The 21,146-nt window shown below is 36.5% G+C and overlaps 1 long non-coding RNA gene across 1 annotated transcript in view; it reads right to left on the minus strand.

Annotated features, from left to right (window-relative positions):
* LOC108769789 (uncharacterized) overlaps window positions 1–20,342 on the minus strand; it is an 89,253-nt gene extending 68,911 nt beyond the window's left edge. Inside the window, exon 1 of the long non-coding RNA XR_001940559.1 lies at window positions 20,018–20,342. This is a non-coding gene — a long non-coding RNA (uncharacterized LOC108769789). The remainder of the gene's footprint in view (window positions 1–20,017) is intronic.
* Between the last annotated feature and the right edge of the window lie 804 nt (window positions 20,343–21,146).

Genomic DNA, 21,146 nt, shown 5'->3' on the forward strand with positions numbered 1-21,146 from the left:
AATGTTTGCATGATAGAAAAATAATACGAAATTGCTTTGCAGAGAACTGAAAATATTACATCTGAAAATAAGTTTGCCATGAAAGGTCTTGAAATACAGTCGACTTTCGATGGTACCTAACATCCTTGGCAGAAAGCGAGCTATTAGTTCCGCAGTCGCGGCACGAATTAACGAGACCGTGGTGCTTTTCCGTGCATGCGGTCAGCACGAGCGAAGAACGCGTGGAATGACGGCGGTGTAGCAGAAACGACGGGACCGTTTCTCAATCATATTTCTCTTCTGCAGTAGCGCGTCTTGCGGTAAGCTATACGTCGATTTTGACTCTACCGATTATAGAAGCTACGGTACTAATTAAAGCGCTGGCTATAACAGAAGGTAATATATAAGGATGCATATATAAGTCTTTCTCGCTCTTTCTCGTAAGCATATGCGGCGTCACACACATACATTCACAGGGAAAGTGCACCGGCTCGCCACGTACATGTGGGCACTTAAGTGCACGTAGGATATATATCGAAACGGTTCATTGTAAGCCGAACAATGACCGAGTGGCCAAGTGTGAGGTTCAGGGACGCAGAGACGAGGGAAAAGAGGAGAGGAGAGAGGAAAGAAGAAGAAGAAGAAGAAGAGGCACTTCAGGCAGACGTGCACAATGTGTGGCGGAACGTGGGACCAAAGTGGGAATATCGTTGCGGCAACGGCAACGAGAAAATACCGCGTCGCACCGCAACAACTTTTTATTTACCTTTGTTCCCGCGTGCCTGCACGATTAATCTCACATACCATTTCCCGCGAGCGACCGTTTGCTCTATATTTCGGACACCTTTCCGACGTGCTTTATCTCTTTACATCGGACTTCATTTCACAATGGCCGAATGAACGAATAACCTGCAAACTCGCGTATATCTATTTAAGAGATAACGGTATGAATTATAAAAGTAAATTCATCATACATACATTTCTATACAATGTTAAAAATGTAAAGCATGGAATTCTGCTAGAACGAGAAATATCACTAAAATTGCAATAAATTATCAGCACATTTTTTTTTTCAAAATGTCGTAAAGTCTTCTACATTAAAAACTATTAAAATTGATAATTGTTGAAATTTTGTTTTTAAATTACACATATTGATACAATTCGAGCAATACTAATGGGAAGTAGGTAGTTAAAAATGGAAATATAGGTATTTTTCTTTTACTTGTACTTTAGAGGAGATGCGAAACTTTTTTTATTTTGATAAGAAGCAATAGAACTCTATTAAAAATGCTACTAAGAACTGTCATTATTTTTGTTATATTCAATCCAAATTTATGTGGATTGTGAAAATCGAAAAATAAGTAGCCTTTTTTATTTTTATAAAAAACTAGAACTATGAAAAGTACTACTGTCATGATTTTTTTGTATACAGAATGGCGTGCTAACTTTATAGATTGGTTATTATTAACGAGTTACGTCACTAAATTACGAGTGTAACGGAAAGTGCAATGTTGCAACCTCGTAAATTCCTTTCTATTCGTATTCATATATTTACAGAGATCATCATCGATATATAATTATTTTTCAAAACTCTGCACGTCGTAATATAGCTACATTCTCTCCATTGCTGCCTCGAACAGTAGGATACCTTTGCAACAATATCGCGCGCGATGCAGTTCGCTGAACTCCGTCCGCAGTAAACTCGACTCGCATCCGCGAAACGCGTCGGTGCGGTGCGGCGCGGCGCGGCGCGAATTTGACACAGAAACACTAAAGTTTAGCTCAATATGCTCGATTGCACGATCGCCAAGATGATCGAGTGTCCGAATAGATTGAACGCTGTAGAGTCGTCTGCCGTAGCAGCTACCAGTTCCACCTACAAAAGCGAGCAAATGGAGAAGAACGAATATCGTCCCGGCCGGCCGAGAACTGGAAGCCACTGCGTACATTGACGCACACACTGTACATGGCATTACCGCGCGCGCAAAACCCTATGTACGTGTGTCGGTGCATACGAAGAGACCCGCGCAGAAGGCGCAGGTATATATATGTGTAACATGGAGTCTAGGAAGTACGTAAGGCGAGTGCAGCTCTTCTAACGGTAATTCCCTTAGACCAGTACCGCAACTCCTGTAACCCACAAGAGTCGATGTTGCTGCTGCACTTCTCTCTGTTTCAGCGACGAGTGCAAGAGAGGCGGAGAAGAGAGGATGGAGAAGGGGAGAACGGCAAGAGGACTGCTGTTATGTACGAGCATCGCGATCCGAATGTCAGTTGGAGGTTGGAGGACCAACTCTTTCCTCTCGGGCCCCGTGTCTCCCTCCTTCCTCGAGACTTCTTCCTCTTCTTCTTCCCTATCTCCACGCTGCGTTCGTTCTGTCGAAAGGGGGGGGGGGAAGCGAGGATGGAAGATTAGGAAAAGTAACAGTAACCTTCTCGCATTACGTTACCGTGAACTTGCTCAGCTTCGTGTAATTAGCGCGATACTCGACTGTCTCGACGCGAAATCGTGATCGACTACGAACGGTATTAATTCGCAGTTATACGACGCGCCGCGTCGGTATATCTTATGTACAAAGCGACACCGCGATAAAACACTCGCATTTACTCGGTTCCCTCGCGTAAACGTCGTCGGACAACACGCGATGGTTCAACACAATCTATTCTACATTCGTGCAACAATTCTCTTTTAGTCCAATTTTCAAATTTTTCTTCACACTTTGCGCTAATGAAAAAAAAACACGAAAATAAGTATAATTTACAAATAAAATGCCATTAAGGCTCATGCGATCGTAGACATTTAAGGATAACCGGAACGATCCGTGCATCTGTCGATTTCACATAATTATGAGAGGCAATAATTATGACACAGTGTATTCTCCTTTTTTTTTTCCTTTTCTCTTTTTACGAACACTCTGATCTTTCTCCCGCGAAGGCCACGCTCTGAATAGCCCGCAGGATTCCCGCCGTTGCATTTACCGCGGCAACGGGCCCAAGTATAATAAGTCGATTATTTTTCGATGGTAACCGCAGAGAAGCGCGTAAACGTTTCGATCGGGTGGATTAAACGGACGCGAATAACAGCACGATGAGGAAGACCGGCGCGGCGCACGGTTTAAATGTAATTTGCTTCGCCATGGAAACAAACTCGGTAAAAGACCATCTCGAACGAGCTTTCAAGAACCGGCGTATTGTCAGATCCAATTTCCTATACCGCAAGAAGCAAACAGTTCGATCGAGTCGCTTCCGCAGAGGCGTGTTGCGCGGCGAGCATCATAATTTTACTAGTCGCGTATAGAGATGGAAAGAGAGAGAACTTGCGTAAAATATTTCTGATCGCGCTCGGTACTCGTAATGCAGAGAGTAGCTTATTTATTGAAGTGAACATTTTCAGGAGTTGAATGTCTACAGAAAATACGCCACAAGTCAAGCACTGTCAATAATCCTATAAGGAATGCTTTGATAAATTCAAAGTCAAATATTTTTATACTACTCGGTCACACACACGCGCTCACAAATATTTTAAATTTAAATATAGTAAAACTGTTTATAAATTTTTTTTAAATCACGCTTATAGATTTAATCGCTTATTATTAATGCGACCACGTTGTATGGTCGACGCGAAAATGCATGACTTCTAGTAATAACGTATAATTTTAGTGTTCCTAATAAGAGTTATCAAGAAGGTATACCGTGTTTTTCCAACGTTGCATGCACACGCACCCTTAATTCTCTATCACGCTCCGATCGATCCTATTTCCCTCAAGTTTAACGCCACTCAAAGCGCACCCTCGCACCCTAGTTGTTATACCCTCGCTCGTATTTTCCATCTTTAGAAAGAAATAAGTCTCTCTCGTTCCCCAGATTTACATATTCGTATACACACGTGAAGTTGCCTGCGAGAATAAATATCAGCACTCGCGAGGATAAATAGCATGCGCGTACGTTGACTTGTTTAATGTGTCCATATTGACGGAATTCAAATGAAAACGACGGTCGATAGCAACGGATAATCTGACGAGTTAGCACCGAAAATTAAATGACAAACAGATGACAACAGTGTTATCTAATCTATCTATCAATGTTTGCAGGGATGAAGAATGACATTAAACTAAGCTTGTGCAATTATGACAATTTAAAACTTTGCTACACGAAAGGTTTTGATGAAATACCTTAAAATTTAGGTAGGTACAAATCTCAAAATTTTGTTGGATCAAAATAATTATATAGAAAACTCAAGCAACGCTGTAAAAAGTTTTGACAGTCTAGTAGCCAATTTGAGCATCCTACATAATTACTTTGATGATCCAACAAAATTATTTTCGGATCTATATCTAGTTAAATGTTCAGATAACAATTTTCTGCAATACCATTCCTTCCATATATTTATTGCAAATGGTACAACAAAAAATTTATATGAACATATATGTTATTTCTTTTAAGAATTTAAATATACAGGGTGTTACAGAATGGCCACCAAATATTTCGTGGGCTGGTAGAGTGGACTAAACTGAGTCAAAAAGTCCTCTACCATTTTGCAATTTTCACAATAATTAATAAGATATTAATTATTAAAAATCGCCAAATATTGGTTTTCAATAATTTTTTACTCAAGTACTATCAACGGACAAAAATTGTTTAGTTTCTTTTCATAAAGCTCTAAGAATTTTTTCAGAATTTTTTATCAACTTTTTAATACTGCATTTTCTTATTGACAACTATTTTTCCAACATGAGAAAATGCGGTACTAAAAAATTCTGAAAAAATTCTCAGAACTCTATGAGAAGAAAATAAACAACTTTTGTCACTTGCTATTTTTCCGTAAAGTTGATAGTACTTGAGCAAAAAATATTGAAAACCAATATCTGGCGATTTTAATAATTAATATCTTGTAAACTATTGCGAAAATTACAAAATGGTAAAGGACTTTACGATTCAGTTTAATCGACTCTACCAGCACACGAAATATTTGGCGGTCATTCTGGGACATCCTGTATATTATAACAATAACAAACGTATAAAGTAAAGTATAAAGTACGATTTACTTTATCTTTGATTTAGAAAATACAATTCGGAAAAAACATGTGTCTTATTAATGATAAAAACAAAATTTATAATACAAATTGTATTGCTTTCAAATAGAAGTTAACGCAACATTATATTAATCCCATGCACCCTCGTGCATAAAATACAAGCAGTAATCTGTAAGTCACTCACCCCGCGGTCGTGAATAAAAAAAAACGGCCATCCACCTTTTATCATATTCACGGAACGAGTTCCTCTCTCTCCGTCATTCTCTCGAAAGACGTCAGACTAGATCGACGTTTTGAAAAAAACGCTGACGGCGACGCCGGAGTGCGCGCGAAGGGACGCACGTCGAGAAAATTCGCTCCCGGCACTACCAATTGGCAATTGCATCGTCTGATAGTATAATGACGGAATGGACGGGCGGATGCGTACACGCATTTGACGCATCTGCCCGGTGCGTTTCGCTCCGGCAAAGTGGACGATGAGCGATGCAACCCGTTTGCGCATGCACGTTACACTACACGAGAGAACTTTACGGCGTATCGTAGAAAACTTGCAGCGAGTGTCGTCTCGCTGGCCTTTGCATAAACGTGACGAAACATTGCACGCAAATGAGAATCAACACACTGTCCGATCAATTTTAGAATGTCAAAAGAGATTCCACTTTGAGAATCAAATTTAATCTCTTGTGTTAAACTTGTATTAGATCAATTCAAAAAGTAGATACATGTATATTTTAAAATTCAGAAAATAGATATATATTGTATGTTTCAAAATTTTCAAATTCCAGATTACAAAAATTTAAGTAAGATTTATAGAGAGATAGAAAGGATTTAGAACGTTTTTTTAAAAAAACATTTTGATAATCGAATTAAATTTTGATGCTAAAGTGTTACACGTTAGAGCGATATGTAGCAGATTAAGAAATGGGGCGAACTTTTATCGTTTATACTGCGATCGATAGCTTTCGCGTCCTATTCTGCAAGGTGTCTATTAATAGATGTTGAACGGATAATCGATAACGCGACCTATATTACATTTATTACACAACGTTTCTACTCAACGTCAAAAGTAAGCACTTTCAGTGGTGTTGCATTTTTATCAACGTCCATGTTACTTATCTAAACAGTTCTTCGTTCCATTCTCCGCGATCTCCTTAAGTGCTCTCGTCACAGAACGTTTCACCTCGCCTTCTGATTCAAAGCTGCTCCCGGCTCCCGGCTCCCGGCTCCCGGCTCCCGGCTCCCGGTCAATCAATATCTAACAAAGTACGAGATAGCTTCAACAGCTTCTTCATCTCAGCACGGAAAATTTCATTTACCGGCATAAGAATACGAAGGCACTTATAAAGATTCACAATTCGAAGTCAGTCAAAGAAATATACTGTAATACGAAGACACTTGCAAGGATTCGCAAACAGTATAGAACAGATGTTGTACATAAGTCACGAAAAGCTACTTTTATTTTTTAAAAAACCAAGTAATAAAAATATTGTTTTTCAATTTGAGTTGTTCTCTATTTTATTATTATAATACAGTTTTTATTATCCAAGAAACAATAATCAAAGAAAATTAGCAAATGACATTAGCTGGCTCTCTCTCATTTTTTATGCCCGTCGAATGCGCGCGATTTATTAGAGATCAATGTCAAATGGCACTTTTAGCACTCAAGTGCGGTGAGAAATATAGATCGACATATATAAAATCATTGATCATGATAGACTCTTGGCTATATCTAACATCCGCCACTTACTGAAGTACGTGATTCTCGTTCAACACCTCGCTCACACGTATGCGATCCCTTGGGATAAAAAAGAGCTTTTAAAAATGCTCATAACGAAAAATTCTCTTACGATCATTATTGTCGATAAGCAAAAACTAAAGCCATGAAGCAAGTAACGAGTGAATCTTCGATAATGCTATGCGAACGAAAATACTTGCGAAAAAAAAAATTAATTATAACTTTATACAATTTATTCCCGGGTGTATCTCACGCGTATGTTGTATATCTTTCTCAACGATCTGGTTTATGTCTTGCAATTGCTCAGCCACCCGAGAGAGGGAACGCGCCATCGTCAGAATTATTACAACTTCCGGTGATGTTAAACGGATCTATAGGGAACACTGCCGCGGAAGCTGTAACTCGTCCTCATTACGTCACCACGCTATAGTGCGTGCACATATCAAAAGACAAATACTCACTGTTTGTCCGACACATCAAACAGAATCTAAAAATACTTCGATATCCAACACCTATTTCTGTAAAGTGTAAGTACCGTATTTTAGCAATGAGAAAGGAACTTTTTCCTAATCGTCGCCAAAAATAATATAAAAAAAATATACAAAATAAAATTTTATAAATTTTTCAAAATGTTTCTGTCCTTCGACAATAAATATGAATGTATATTCTGTATAAATTTCTTTCCGTTAAAAAATATGTTTAACTGTACGGCAGCAAAAAGAGAAGCATTGTTATTGTGATGCCCTGAGTTTTAAATTGTATTCGTATCTCGATTGTAAGTGAATTATCCAAAATTCTGATCAAAGCTTTTTCGATGCTCGATCGACTGCCTAACGAACCGTAGAGACAGATATTGCCAATTTGGCAGTGTCCTCGGAACGATAAATCAACCTTAACCGAGTCGGACGCATCTCGATGCACATCCGCATTCTCGATACGCTCCGTTACCTCATTATTGTCGCTGCGTTTTTCCTAAAAGATAAGAAATCCTTTCCGTGCTCCTCGCTTTAACTAACACCGACAGGATTTCTTGTACATCATCTTACTCTAGAAATACCGCGGAAATTTTCTGTTAACTTTGTTGTAGATGTAACTGTTTTAACGTGTACGCGAGCGCGCGTGTATTTACCTGCCAATTAATTTTATATCCTTGACACATTACGCGTGACGTTACCGAGCGTAAAGTCGAGAAAGTCAACGAAAGTGAATATACAGTATGGAAAAAGCGAAACGTAAAAAAATAAAGACGAGGAGGAGTGAGGCCACGGAAGGAGCTTCTGGCTCCGGCGCCCGAGGCGCATTCACGGAAGGACTTCGTTTTCGAAGGTTAGCGCACGAACAAAAATCCCCCACTGGTTGACAGCAGAATGGGAACCGAGAGAATCAATGATCGGGACCGCAATCGCTTGCCAAAGGAGTCGTTGCCGTTCGTGCTTCACGTTTTTTCTCCCCTCAGAGGACAATGGAAATCAGGAAGAAAATACCTCTGTTCGATTACGCTGAAAATTATCGTAACTTTCGTCGGTACCTCTCCTTTCGTACACAAGCCCTCTACCTACATCGATCTACCGAATAAATAAAAGAAAACACGGTGCGCTTTTTACAGTATGTGACTACAACCAAATATATGTTTAAAATTAAATTTTCCAAGTCCTCTTCCTTCAATAAATTTTTAGAATTAAATTTATAATAATTTTTAAAAAGAGATACAGAATGTAAGATTTTTACATTTGATTAAACGTGATTTTATTCGCTAACAACTGTGTGAAATTGGCTTCCTAACTTTTGGAAAAACTAACTTTCTATAATTCATTCGATTACTCATCGTTTTGCACATGTACACACATCTTGAATTGTCGTTTTTGCACACTTCTAACAAAAAAGTTATTTAAAAAACAATTTTAGCGGGGGCTGATTTCACGTCAGCTTCCCAACAACAAAACAAATTAGATTTGACTAGTCTCAATTGATAGATTTTCGTTTGCATATTCAGAAACAAATCGATTTTTCGTTTGCATACTTTTAATTAAAAAGTTAACGATTAAAGTTTCGAGGACGATCGAGTCAGGTATAGATAAATTTAAATCACATACTATAAAATGATATACTCAAAATGACATGAATTGATAGGTTTCCATTTGCACATTTCGAAACAAATTGATTTTTCGTTTACACACTTTTAGTTAACAAATTATTAACAAATAATTACTAAATGTCCAACTTTACGTTGCAAAAAGTATCGAATTCAAATCGACTTGTTATATATATATATATATATATATATATGTAACTTATATAATATTATATTAAATGTTATGAAAAATGTATTATATTAAATGTTATTCATATATATATATATGTTATGAATACACACCAACCACGATAGAAATTATGAAACAAAATTTCCATTACGTTCTCGCTGTCTCTGTCTCTCTCTTCTGTCATCTGACTAGAAAGAAGTAAATAAAACCACGATACAGAAATAGAACAAAAGAAAATAATCAAGAAATAACGGCGCTATTAACGAGAGATCGAGATAGCGACTAAAAGCGATTAATTTCTCGCGGCTTCTAGCATTACGTTTAATTAATATAATCCTCTGGAGAGGATAGTCCCGCAGTGTACTTTACATGCAATACACGTCTGCACATATGCTCGCATGGGTGCGTGAAAACGGTAAGTATATATGCATACGCAAGGTCATAAATTATGTACAAAATTCAACATTTTTTCATGCCATCGCCATTTCATTTTGTTTAGTAACAGACGATACAAAGAAATTCTGTATGTTTTTATGAAACTCTATATCTGTCAAAATTATAAATTTTCAAAACATTTAACTAATCATCTCAAATTATTTGTTTTTTATATTAATGAGCGTTAATTAAATTATAACGAGAAAATAATAAATTTGCACAACACTATATACATATAAAACGTATAGATTATATGCATATATAAATATAATCTTGAAAATTATACGATTGAATTTTGTAAATACTACTTATGCGGTTCTTCCAGCTTATACCAAGGTTGTAAATCGCTTACGCAAAGTAGAAATACACGCTTTGCACGCTTTACATGCCAGTATGCACCGTCCTTCTTTTTCAACCAGGTCGACTAGAACGAACTAATTCCGTTCTAGTGCGACAGCAATGACCGCCGATACACGTGTGAAAGCAGCTTAAAACCGGTCCCACCCACATAAGAGATCTCAATAGTGCCCATAAATGCATGGCGTGCTTTAAATGACCGACAAAAATTAATATATTCCAATTACGGGCAATATTGCAAACCCTTATATTCACGGCAACGTGTTCGCGAATGCAAGAAAATTCGTTTTTGCACGATTATTTTCCAACCGATTATACTAGCATTAAGTCTTTCGAATAACAATGGAAACACAAGTTAATTTCATTAAAAGTATTATCTTAATTTATACTTTTCATTTTTTTTTCTTTGTACAAAAAATATTATTTTCCTTTTTCTAAAGCACGTTATTAAATTCAAAAAATCATTATAAAATTGTAGAATTATGAAATAAAAATATGTGTAAACGATACGAAGCTTGAAAAATCTAATTTCCGGTAAATTCACGGAAATTCGGAACAACCGCGGCTTAACTTCTTTAAACTGCCGTTTGCAGTAGGTACACGTCTCGCAATATTAGCTATAAAGCCCAGGTTTCACTGTGGCGGCAGACTCCCAATACTGTTGTATTAAGTGCGTGAGATTACCCAGAGATTTACATTTAAACGGCATCTAAATCTGTGGTGCGGTGGGAAAATTGCCCGTTGCGTTCAACGACGGTAAATCAGTAGCGGGCTTCAACCGAATACCAGAATATTAATTGTTACAAGCTGGTTTGAATAAGATAAATGTCACTTTTACATTAATAAGAACATTTTATACTAGCAAAGTAATGCAAAAAAGTAAAAAATTTCATAACTTGTACAAATTTTGTACAATATTTGAACTTTCGCAAGACAGTAATTATAAACACTATTATATTTACTATTATATTTACTATCTTACGTTATGTATAACAAAAAAATTAATGTATTTTATTGTATTCTATATATCATTATTATATATAATATATGTATATATATATATATATATATAAAATATAAATCATATAGCAGAAGAGAACCAGAGAAAATTATTCCCTCCCAGCGTAATTTCCTTCCCGTCAGGTGCAATTAGGCGTCGGGTCTCGCCCGACTGTTAGTAGCTGGGAGTCGTGTTATTTGGTCGGCCGAGACACAATTGGATCGCCTTTGAAATTTTCAATAATCGGGGAGGGCGTCGCCCCGAGCGATGAATTCCTGACGACGGCCGAATGAGACGATGGCGGCGGTCGTTTTGATCTTGTTTAGACAGCAGCACCGACATAAACAGCCGGTGGAGGACCCGCGCCGAATGGCTATCGGGGGCAGTGATTTATTCAGGGTTATTGTCCTGCACGAGGTTTTTGTCCCGAGAACTGCAGAGGTGCACCGCGCGGGCTCGACAACGCATCCGAAACGGCAAGAACGTACTTGGACCACTCCGCGCGTATACGACATTACTCTCGGACCGGCTCTCCAGTGCACCTTTTTCTAAGGTAAACTCGCGCATACCGAGTGCGACGGTATTACGCGAATTCCAAGCGAACCGTTAATACACCGCTATACATCTCGCGACTTGTTTGAAATAATGTTTCCAAAAAAATGATAATAATGTAACGACAGTTACATTGGAAAACATCGGCAATATATTTTTATATTCATAAAATGACGGAAAGGTACGATTACTTTTTAGCTGTATTAATATTAAGAAATATAAACAGTTAATCTATATTAATGAAGTTAGAAATTTTTCGATAATTCTAATAAAGATTATTAACCCTTACCATGTACAATTTGGTGCCTTATCCATATTATCAAGAGTTACTAGAATCTCTTCGTTTTTTCTCACCTCTTCAAAATAATTTTAAAAATCTCTAAAAATTCACCAACATACTTTCAACTTTCTAGAATAAATACTGACTCTTTATTTTGGAAAATAATAAAATGTAGTATAATTATCGAAAGACTCAAAGAAATTTTCACGAACAGGAATCGCTAGATTACTAACTACCCATATTAGTACAAGGGTTAATATTGTTAACATTTTATTTCCTTATAATATATTTAATTTCAATATCCCAACTTCTTCGACCAATTGTTACTTTATTTTTTTTAATATATTGTGAAACAGAAAAATTGCAAATTTAATTAATAATTTTGTTGGAGTATAAAACTAAAAAAAGAGACCAAAAAAATTTTTATTTTATTGCAACTTCGAATGCTATATCATTTGAAGGGAATATTATTTGTATTATTGATCTCGAAAACTATGATGCAACAATGGCAATCCATCGAGACCTTGATGATCACGTCACCGTTAATTAACTTAAGCAACGATTAGGCGGAGCAATTATCATGTTCCGAATACCGATGTTTGCCATTTAAAGTACCATTATTCTACCATGGATAGGTATCAATTTTTTTTTTGTTTCTTCCGCAAGAAAAATTAACTCTTATTAATTTAGCTTCCATCGCTAAAAACAAACACAAATAATAAATAACTGTATTGTTCACCCTACAATAGCTTAGCTGACGTCTTTCAGGCTTCCTCGTTCTCTCTTGTTCCGCTGTTGTCGTTTCTTCACGTCATTCGCACGACATTCACTCACAAAAACATGGTTAATTACGATCGCGCGCATATTAATTATCACCTGACGACAATTATTCGCTTTACAGCGCCTCCGATCTTTGTCATATTATGTGACGACTCATACATGACATAGACTTTGCTCCTTTATTCGAGATAAAGGGATAAAAAAAAGAGATAAATTATCTTTATCAAAAGAATAACGCGAAATATCTACTCTCGACAAATAATCGTCGTTTTTACTACACTTATGAATCATAAATCGCAAGGGGTAATCAACTAATCACTTGCGCGATCTCACAGTCACTAATCAATTGTAAGAAATGATCGCGTTTAGTGTGTCGTAGTCTTGACTCGATCGTTTAGCGTCCCGAGAAGTAATATTATACGACACACACGGAATAGCTCGAGCCGCTACCTGCCGCTTTGAGTCTTGCCGCACGAATGATAACAATGTGACCGCGCGTAAACAGTAGCGCGCGGGACGAAGCAAAAACGAAGGTCGAACACCGGCCGGCGCCGCGTGCTAGTCAATTCCAGGAAATATACGCATTATAAGGTAACTGTACACTGGATATATTCTGCGTATTTCATGTAAATTTCAATGAACTGTAGCGGTTTTACGTTTTGTTTTACGAACTCGTTAGCATTGCCTAAAATCATAATTAATTCTATACAAAAGCATGGTGGAAGCTTAACAGCACACAATACTGTTATTTCAATTTTAATTCAAACATGTTGCAGTTTAAACGATATAATTGTTGCACGTACATTATTTAATCAACTTATTTTTAATAAAAATTTGCATGTGGTCGAGTATATATATATATTTTGAATATGTTTCGTGTATTTCAAATAAATCAATGAACTAGTAATACGTTTTGCATTTTGTTTTACGCTGTTTAAGGATTTCTTTTCTCAAATCGGACATGCATTTGAATTAAATGTAATTTTTTTACTTATTATTCGATTAATATGAGATTAAAAAATTATTAACACCTTAGTACACACCTTAGTTTTTGGCATCCTTAGTACACACGTTCGGTCATTCGTATCGTGTATTAATTTTCATCACTTTTACAAGTATATATCAATTATTAAACAATTTTTTCATATATTTCGACATCTTTAGAAAGTATTTCTACAGTTATATATTCATAACACAAATTGTAGATAAAGTGTTATAACCAAATATAGTTAACGAAATGAGAAAAATGCACTGTTTCATACAAAAATATAAAACTCTGAAGTAAAAATGTTTAAAGGAAAAATATGGTTCAATATCTTAAAATTGACATTCCAAACTACAAGAAAAAAAATTGTTCAAGTGTCCAAAAAATTTAATTATTGAGTAACCTGAAAATGATGTTTTTTAATATGCATGAATGACTATAAATTGAAGATGTGTTGCATTTACATTTTAAACAATGCATTTTATTATTGCTATTGTGTTAAAAACCTTATAATTTATTAGGAAAATGTTCTTTATAACGTTACAGTTAACATAATATATAGGTAATGTCACTGACAATTTAGCACAAAGGTGCCAAAAATCGTGTTTATTAACAACCAATATGTTGTTCTAGGGTTAAATTCTTTTTTTAATAATTCGCGAAATATTCCAGTAATACAACCGAGAATTAGTTGAAAATAAAGAAAAAAATAAAAAATTTTTTAGTTACAAAAAATGTATACTCTGTACACATGTTGGGTCATTTGTGACTCAGAGGTGAACTTCGGAGTTATGCCAGTTAAGGAATACGCACGAATTGAGACCGGCAACGCACAAAACTTGTCCTCTAGATGCCAAACTTTTTTTTTAGGAGTAGAAAAGAGACCGGTATTTGACCAGGAAGGCTCTTAATATTTTAAAGAAAAGAAATATACGAAAGGATACGAATGACCCAAAGGTATGTTTTAAGGGTTAATATACATATACATATACAATCAAAAATCTATTATCAAATTGTAAGAAATAGAATTCGAATTTTAAGGGAAACTTCATCTAAATGTTCTTCAAACGAATTGTGATAACAAATATAAAACTGAACGTCAAAAAATCAAATAAAATTATATGAAAACTATTTCAGAAAAATTCTTCGACAGAAGCTCAATTGTAAATATTTAAGATTCATTTATTAAATCGAATCAAGACTTTTCAGCCGAGTTTCTCAGGAAAGACATGATTATAAATCGTCACGGCACGGCACGACGGCCGAAATTGCACAAAATTTACGACTCGCTACATTTAAAGCTGCAACGATAAACTTTTGATTCCGACAAAGCTTTTGACATAAATCAATGAAGTATGATGGTATAAGAATAGAGAGGTAAGAAATAAAGTTGTCATTCGATATTTATATGATCGTTACGCACGCCCACGAGATATTGATAGTGGCGCGGTAAATCTAAAGGCAGGATTGTAGATCGATTAATATGCCAAATCACAATAAAAATAAAGTAACAATGTGAGAATGCAGAAACTTCTCGTTCGAATAAAGTATGATAAATTTGAATTCTCGACCGCTATTGCTCGACCAATTAATTTTAGCGGAGTAGTGAAGACGGCAATCATATATCGAGTGGGATGTGCGACAAGCTCGCTTAGCTGTACGAACATATCGCGAATACCAGATAGAATCTACAAACGCGAGGAGGATAGGCCATTGAATGCAATAGGCTTCCCCGGGGTCGGTCACTATCGACTTTTACATCTTTCAAATACGCACAAGGCTTCAGAGAGTCAACCCCCGAAGGATAACAAAGGCGGAATCGATGGGCACGCGACTATTAATATGAGACTGTTCCATGATTTATCTGTGGATCTCCCCAGCTTACGACAAGACTGACGTTTTAATATTCACGACTCAACTATATTCTCATCAAAATAATAATATATAGAGACGCGTGAGACAAAATATATTATTTAATTTTTAATATATAAACAAAAATAATTAAAATTCTCGCTCTCTTTCTCTCTATCAATTTTGATTTCCGGTTAAAATATAGAATTTGTAGAAGTTTAAATACATCGCGACGACTAATTATAATCGACAACTTTGGAGAAATCGACTTTGGCGATTCTCACAGTTCGTTAGAGACCTAGCGGAGGTTCTTGTCTCTCGTTACGAGAAATTCAGCGGAAAGGATGATGGAACCCTGATCAGAACGGCGTCGGTCGCGTCGCCGTGGCGGCGGCACGGAGGGGCGTAGCAAACGAATTTCTCTAGCAGAATACGGCAAGGATAATTGAATAGCGTCGAAAACGTGCAGCGCGTACCAGTATCGATAGCGATAGATTTTACGAACGTAAAGTGGCAACGACATATCGTTTCGAGTGCAGCGTAATAGCTTGTGGCATGCGCTCCAACCGCTGTCGGGCGTTAACCGTGCACGATTACAGATTTAAATCCCGCCGGTGATAACATTGTCACGGCGCATCAATCACCAACAAGTCAATCTACTGCGGACAATCCTTTATTTGCATATTTATACGAGCTGTGATGTGAAAATCTTAAGGTTTATACGCGTTCGTAACTACAGAATTAATAAAGTTGCAATTCTCCAAAATACGTTCCAAAACATGTCGAGATAATCAATTTGTCTGTCAAGATTTTCTAACAATTCGTTTCTATACCTTTACAACTTCGAATTCTCAATTACGAATTCTTAATGTACGAATACTGGCCTATATTATTAATATATACTTTAATGTATATGCTATTTAGAAATATTCAAAAGTATTGTATACAATTCTTTTTTACATCCACATTGGTATATTCGAGAGATTCAAATAAAATAGTCAAAGAATTCTATGTATGCGGAAAAAAAATCAAAATTCAATCAATTTAGCGCGTGCGATTTGAAAAAAATAGTTGTATATAAATATTTGCTTGTAAGTGCACGACGAAAGCATGTAATTACTGGAGAAAAAATGTTTCGATGAAATTCAATGACGAAAAAAAGGTAATGACAAACTCGTTACGTAATCAGCGGCAACTCTAAGAAATACGCTTTCATTGAACATCATGGACCTGTCCCGTTAAAATGTTTGATGAAAGACTTCGTGATACACGGCAAAAAACTCACCGAGGCTTTGCATTCCCGATAATTTAAACGGGAAGGAAATACGTGCGTTTGTTTTTGCGTATTTGCGATAATAAATCACGTCCGAACAGTACAACGAACCAAACAAACAATACAATGTTACAAGTATTATACACTCAATTTATACACGCAACTGAGATGTTCAAATATATGTGTTTCATATTTCTTCGTACTATTTTGTGTAAACGTCAATTATGAATTGATAGACTGATACCATTATAGATAGATCTGATTCCCGTACGCGTTGTGAGTAACAAATTTCTTTACAATGCAAACTTGTGCAGCCGCGATTAATTTTTATCATGCTGTTACCAAGGATATCATATCGCAAAGGAAACATTCACAAGCATTAAGAGCTAAATTAAGTCTCTGCAATGATATTTAATAGTATCCTTACGATTACGACAGATTTCTTGCGATGCATATTTTTAAAATCAATAAAATGACAGTAAAATATCTGTAATTATAAATAATTATAAAAATAATTAATAAAAAAAGTAGACTATAAAATTGTTATAATTACGTGGAAGATTCTGATATTTCTACAAATTAATAGCATAAGATAACACTATAAAAAGTCGGATATGACGAACAAAATATAACGTAACCTACTATCAGCAGATATAATTGTCGGAAACAGCATGATTCATAGACGTTTGCTCAATGTCGTCCTAATATAATACAATGACAATGGGTCACACAGTCATACACGTATATTATTATCAGCGATCTTATCTCACGATGCATTTAAATGGCATATACCTGTCATATGCGTGTACAATGCGTGTTGTACGTACTTCGTAAATACGCAATAAACTCCGCAGTAATATAAAAAATACATGGAGATAATTTTCTGTTAAATTTACCCTAAAAATTATGGTAATCGTAGAACAACATATTTCAAAGAATTTATTTGATTCTTTTTTATTTATTAATATTTATCACAATAAAATATAAAATGTAAAATATGTTTAAATTTGATTCATTTTAAACATAAAATAAAATTTCAATAATTTTAAAATATGTTAAATAGTTTGTGATTTTTTATTGTTTCAAATAGAATAGATGTCAAGTAATACAGTCGATCAATTACCATACTGCATGATAAAATTATTATGAGCGACTAAATCAGATTGAACATATCGTGGTGTATTGTAAAATTTATATAAGTTTATATATACTTTATATGTACGTATCATTACTTGATATCTATTCTATTTAAAGCTAATACACATATTTTATAATTACTGAAATTTTACTATATTTGTTAGTAAAATTAATCAAATATAATTTGTACTTTATTGTGAGAATTGTCAATAAATCAAAAAGAATCACATACAATTCTTCGAAATACTGTGTTGTCCTACGATTACCATAATTTTTAAAATAAATTCTGTAAAAGAGAAAATTCTCTATGTGTACATACTTTTAAGAACTTGGAAAGAGAAGCAATATCATATTAAAATTTTGACAAGTAATTAAAATTCAATTAATAACCGTTCGGTTTTATTTCTTGGCTAATTAATTTTAATATTATTTTAAAAATACGAAAAATAAATTTAATTATACAATAAATAAATAGCCTAAATATAAAAAACTAAATAGCAATCGCAAGTTTACTTTCATCTTTCCCTAATGACCCGGATTCTTTTCATTATCTTTCCCCTGTAAAAACAATGGACTTAGAAATGCATGTGCACACGGGTTAATCGTTCTTTATACAATGAAGATCTCCGCAAGATACGAGACCGAAATCTTATTTATTCGTGGCGTCGAAGAATAGAGAAAAATGCAATTTTATGCAGAATACGATAGAAATGACGAGGAAACTTATTTGGACTCTCAATTCTATTTACATCGACCACGAAACAATAGAGGAACATGCGTCCTTGCACGCGAGATAATAAAGTCCTGCGGTATTATACGATTACGTTACATCCGTTTCTTGCATGGAAAACATGGAAACTGAATGGCGTGAATTACATTTTTCTCTAAGGCGTCAATTAGAGTGTCGTGAAGAGTAAGTGTCACGATTGTAAAACATCTAAAAAAAAATCACGTTCACTCGGAACGCGGCAGCATAAAGAAACAGTATTATGCGTATTTGTTGAAGCAAGAGCCATTATTGATTATTTACGTCGACGCTTGCGACGTTTCTGCAAACGACGGCAAATTGCTCACATTTGTCAATATTTGTGTCCGCCAAAGACGATTGTGTCATAATGTATTACATATCGTGTGCTGCGAATTGCAATCAATGGTTATATTTTATCCTAATTTTACAAAGTCTCAGATGCAATACTAGTCACAATTTTATCTTTATTATCGCGTACGAAGAGTCATAAAAAATATAGTGCCTACTTATTTGCGATATTTTTTTATTTATTGTAAAAAATATGGCACCTATTTATATAGGTAAATCTAACGTGGAAAAAAATTAGGACTGCCTTTTAAGAGGCAGTCCTTCAAATATGCGAGTACTTAAAGAAGTTCTGGATCGAAGTACGTAAACCTGGCGAATTATTGTCAGCAAGTGTAAGGACGCTCCCCCGAGAGTCACTTCGTGCAATCGAGCAACCTTCGACGCGCGTTACGTAAGCGTATGCGGATGCTTACGTGCGAAAACCTGTTGTCGAACGCGCGTCCAGGGAAGAAATTGCACGTGTGTATTGGAGCCTTTCTAGAAAACGCGGCCACGCTTCGCAAAGAAATTCACATTTTACAATGTAAGCGGCGGCGAAGAGTTATCCTGCCGAGCGAGACTACACCGGACTATGGCGTTGCGATTTTCAAAGTGATAAATCTCGGTTTCATCGAAATAAATAGCAGATCAGAACGCTCTGATTCTAACAACATTCCACGTTTAATCCCCGATCTGAATTACGATACTAGACGTCAGATAAATGGTGCAGTAAAAGGAATGTTTTAGGTCTAAAATACATAACGCGTATCAAGATTTACGTTGAATTTATATTGTGTGTGTGCATTTAATTCTATTATTTTATATTATTCTGCATATATTTGTCTAATCGTATCGCCAAACATATACGCATAGATATTAAAAACGACTCGATCGCAAACAACTACAGGCAATCTTCGATTTGTTCTAAGTTTTGTGTTTACGTTTATGAAACTATAGACTCTAAAGAGACAAGCCAAAGCGACGCGACGATTCGATCGCAATGCTTTACACCAAGCTACAAATTTCTTGTCAAGCAGACATTTCCTTCGAATATAACTTTATATTATTGCCGAGCACTCGAAAGAGTGCATCAAGGATCGCCCGCGGTGCGTGCGCTCGAAATCAATTTCGTCGCGCCATCGCGCATCGTGCGCGGAGGTCGGCACTCAATAAGAGCACAAGCTGACAGTCGTTCTCGCTAAAGTGCATGACAGCTGTGAAAGGTGTGCGCTCCGTTCACGATATCACGGCAAAAACACAAGAGATCAAACGTTCGCTACTCACCACAGCCGGGGAAAATGGTGCGCGTCTCGGGACAGCTTGGGGGTTGAGAAAGTCTCCTCTCCGGTTCGCTCCGGTTACTCCGATCCCTCCCTCGTGGAGCGAAGCACTCCGTTAGTCCGGTGACACTTAATCAGGCTGGTGGTACACAACACACAGATCCGCAGGCACTTAATCACGAGCGACGGCGGACACCTCGATCTACAACGAATCGCGGCGTGGCGTTTTGACGTTTTATACCGAATGACGCGGATGGTGAGCGGGACGACGCGGACCGGTGACGGCGAGCGAACGACAAACGACGAACGACACGTCTCCACAGACTGAACTCACGCTCCCGACTGATCGGACTGATCGCTCGCGCGCGCGACTCGGGCAATCCCGACGACGACGCCGCTTGTGGAAGCCGACCGAACCGTACTCCACGGCAAACGTTAAATTTCGATCGGCGCGTGCTCGCTACGCATTGTGCGTAACACACAGCTGGAGCGAGCGCCTTGCGACGAGCGGAAAGAAAAAAATAAACAATCTCTCACGCGAGAAGCTTCTCTCTCTCTCCCTTTCATAGCAAACGAGTCCCACGAGCACCAACACCCCTGTTAGACGACGACTCCGTCGTATCGTTATCTCAATGAGAATTCCTCGTAGCACCATTTTCCAACGCACATCCACGCGCGAGGAACCCTTGAAAAATGCCGTAATATAGCCATTTGCCGCGCACGTACGAGCTTTGAGATTTGATACTTTCTGAGAATCGCACGGCGGTACTATATGCACGTGTTACGAATGGCTGTAGCATGAAGGTAAACCTCATCGTGAGTGAGGAATATTAAAGTGACAAAAATCATCAAGAATGGCAGTACGAGGAAATTTCATTTAAATGATGATAAAAATAATGTGTAATAATCATGTAACTCTATTGATTAAAGTGTAACGAAAAAAACATTGTAACTTTAGATTCTATATTTCGACAGAATATTAGTATTCATTGTGGCACATGTAATAATAAATGTTTTCATTTTTCTGCATTGAAATCATTGTTCAAAAAATATAAAGGAAAATTTGGAGCACACCGCTTAAAATACAGATTCGAAATTGTAATAAAAGATTGAAATATACAATATATATATTT

The sequence above is a fragment of the Trachymyrmex cornetzi genome, unplaced genomic scaffold (genome assembly GCF_001594075.2).
Source record: "Trachymyrmex cornetzi isolate Tcor2-1 unplaced genomic scaffold, Tcor1.1 scaffold949, whole genome shotgun sequence".
NCBI lineage: Eukaryota > Metazoa > Arthropoda > Insecta > Hymenoptera > Formicidae > Trachymyrmex > Trachymyrmex cornetzi.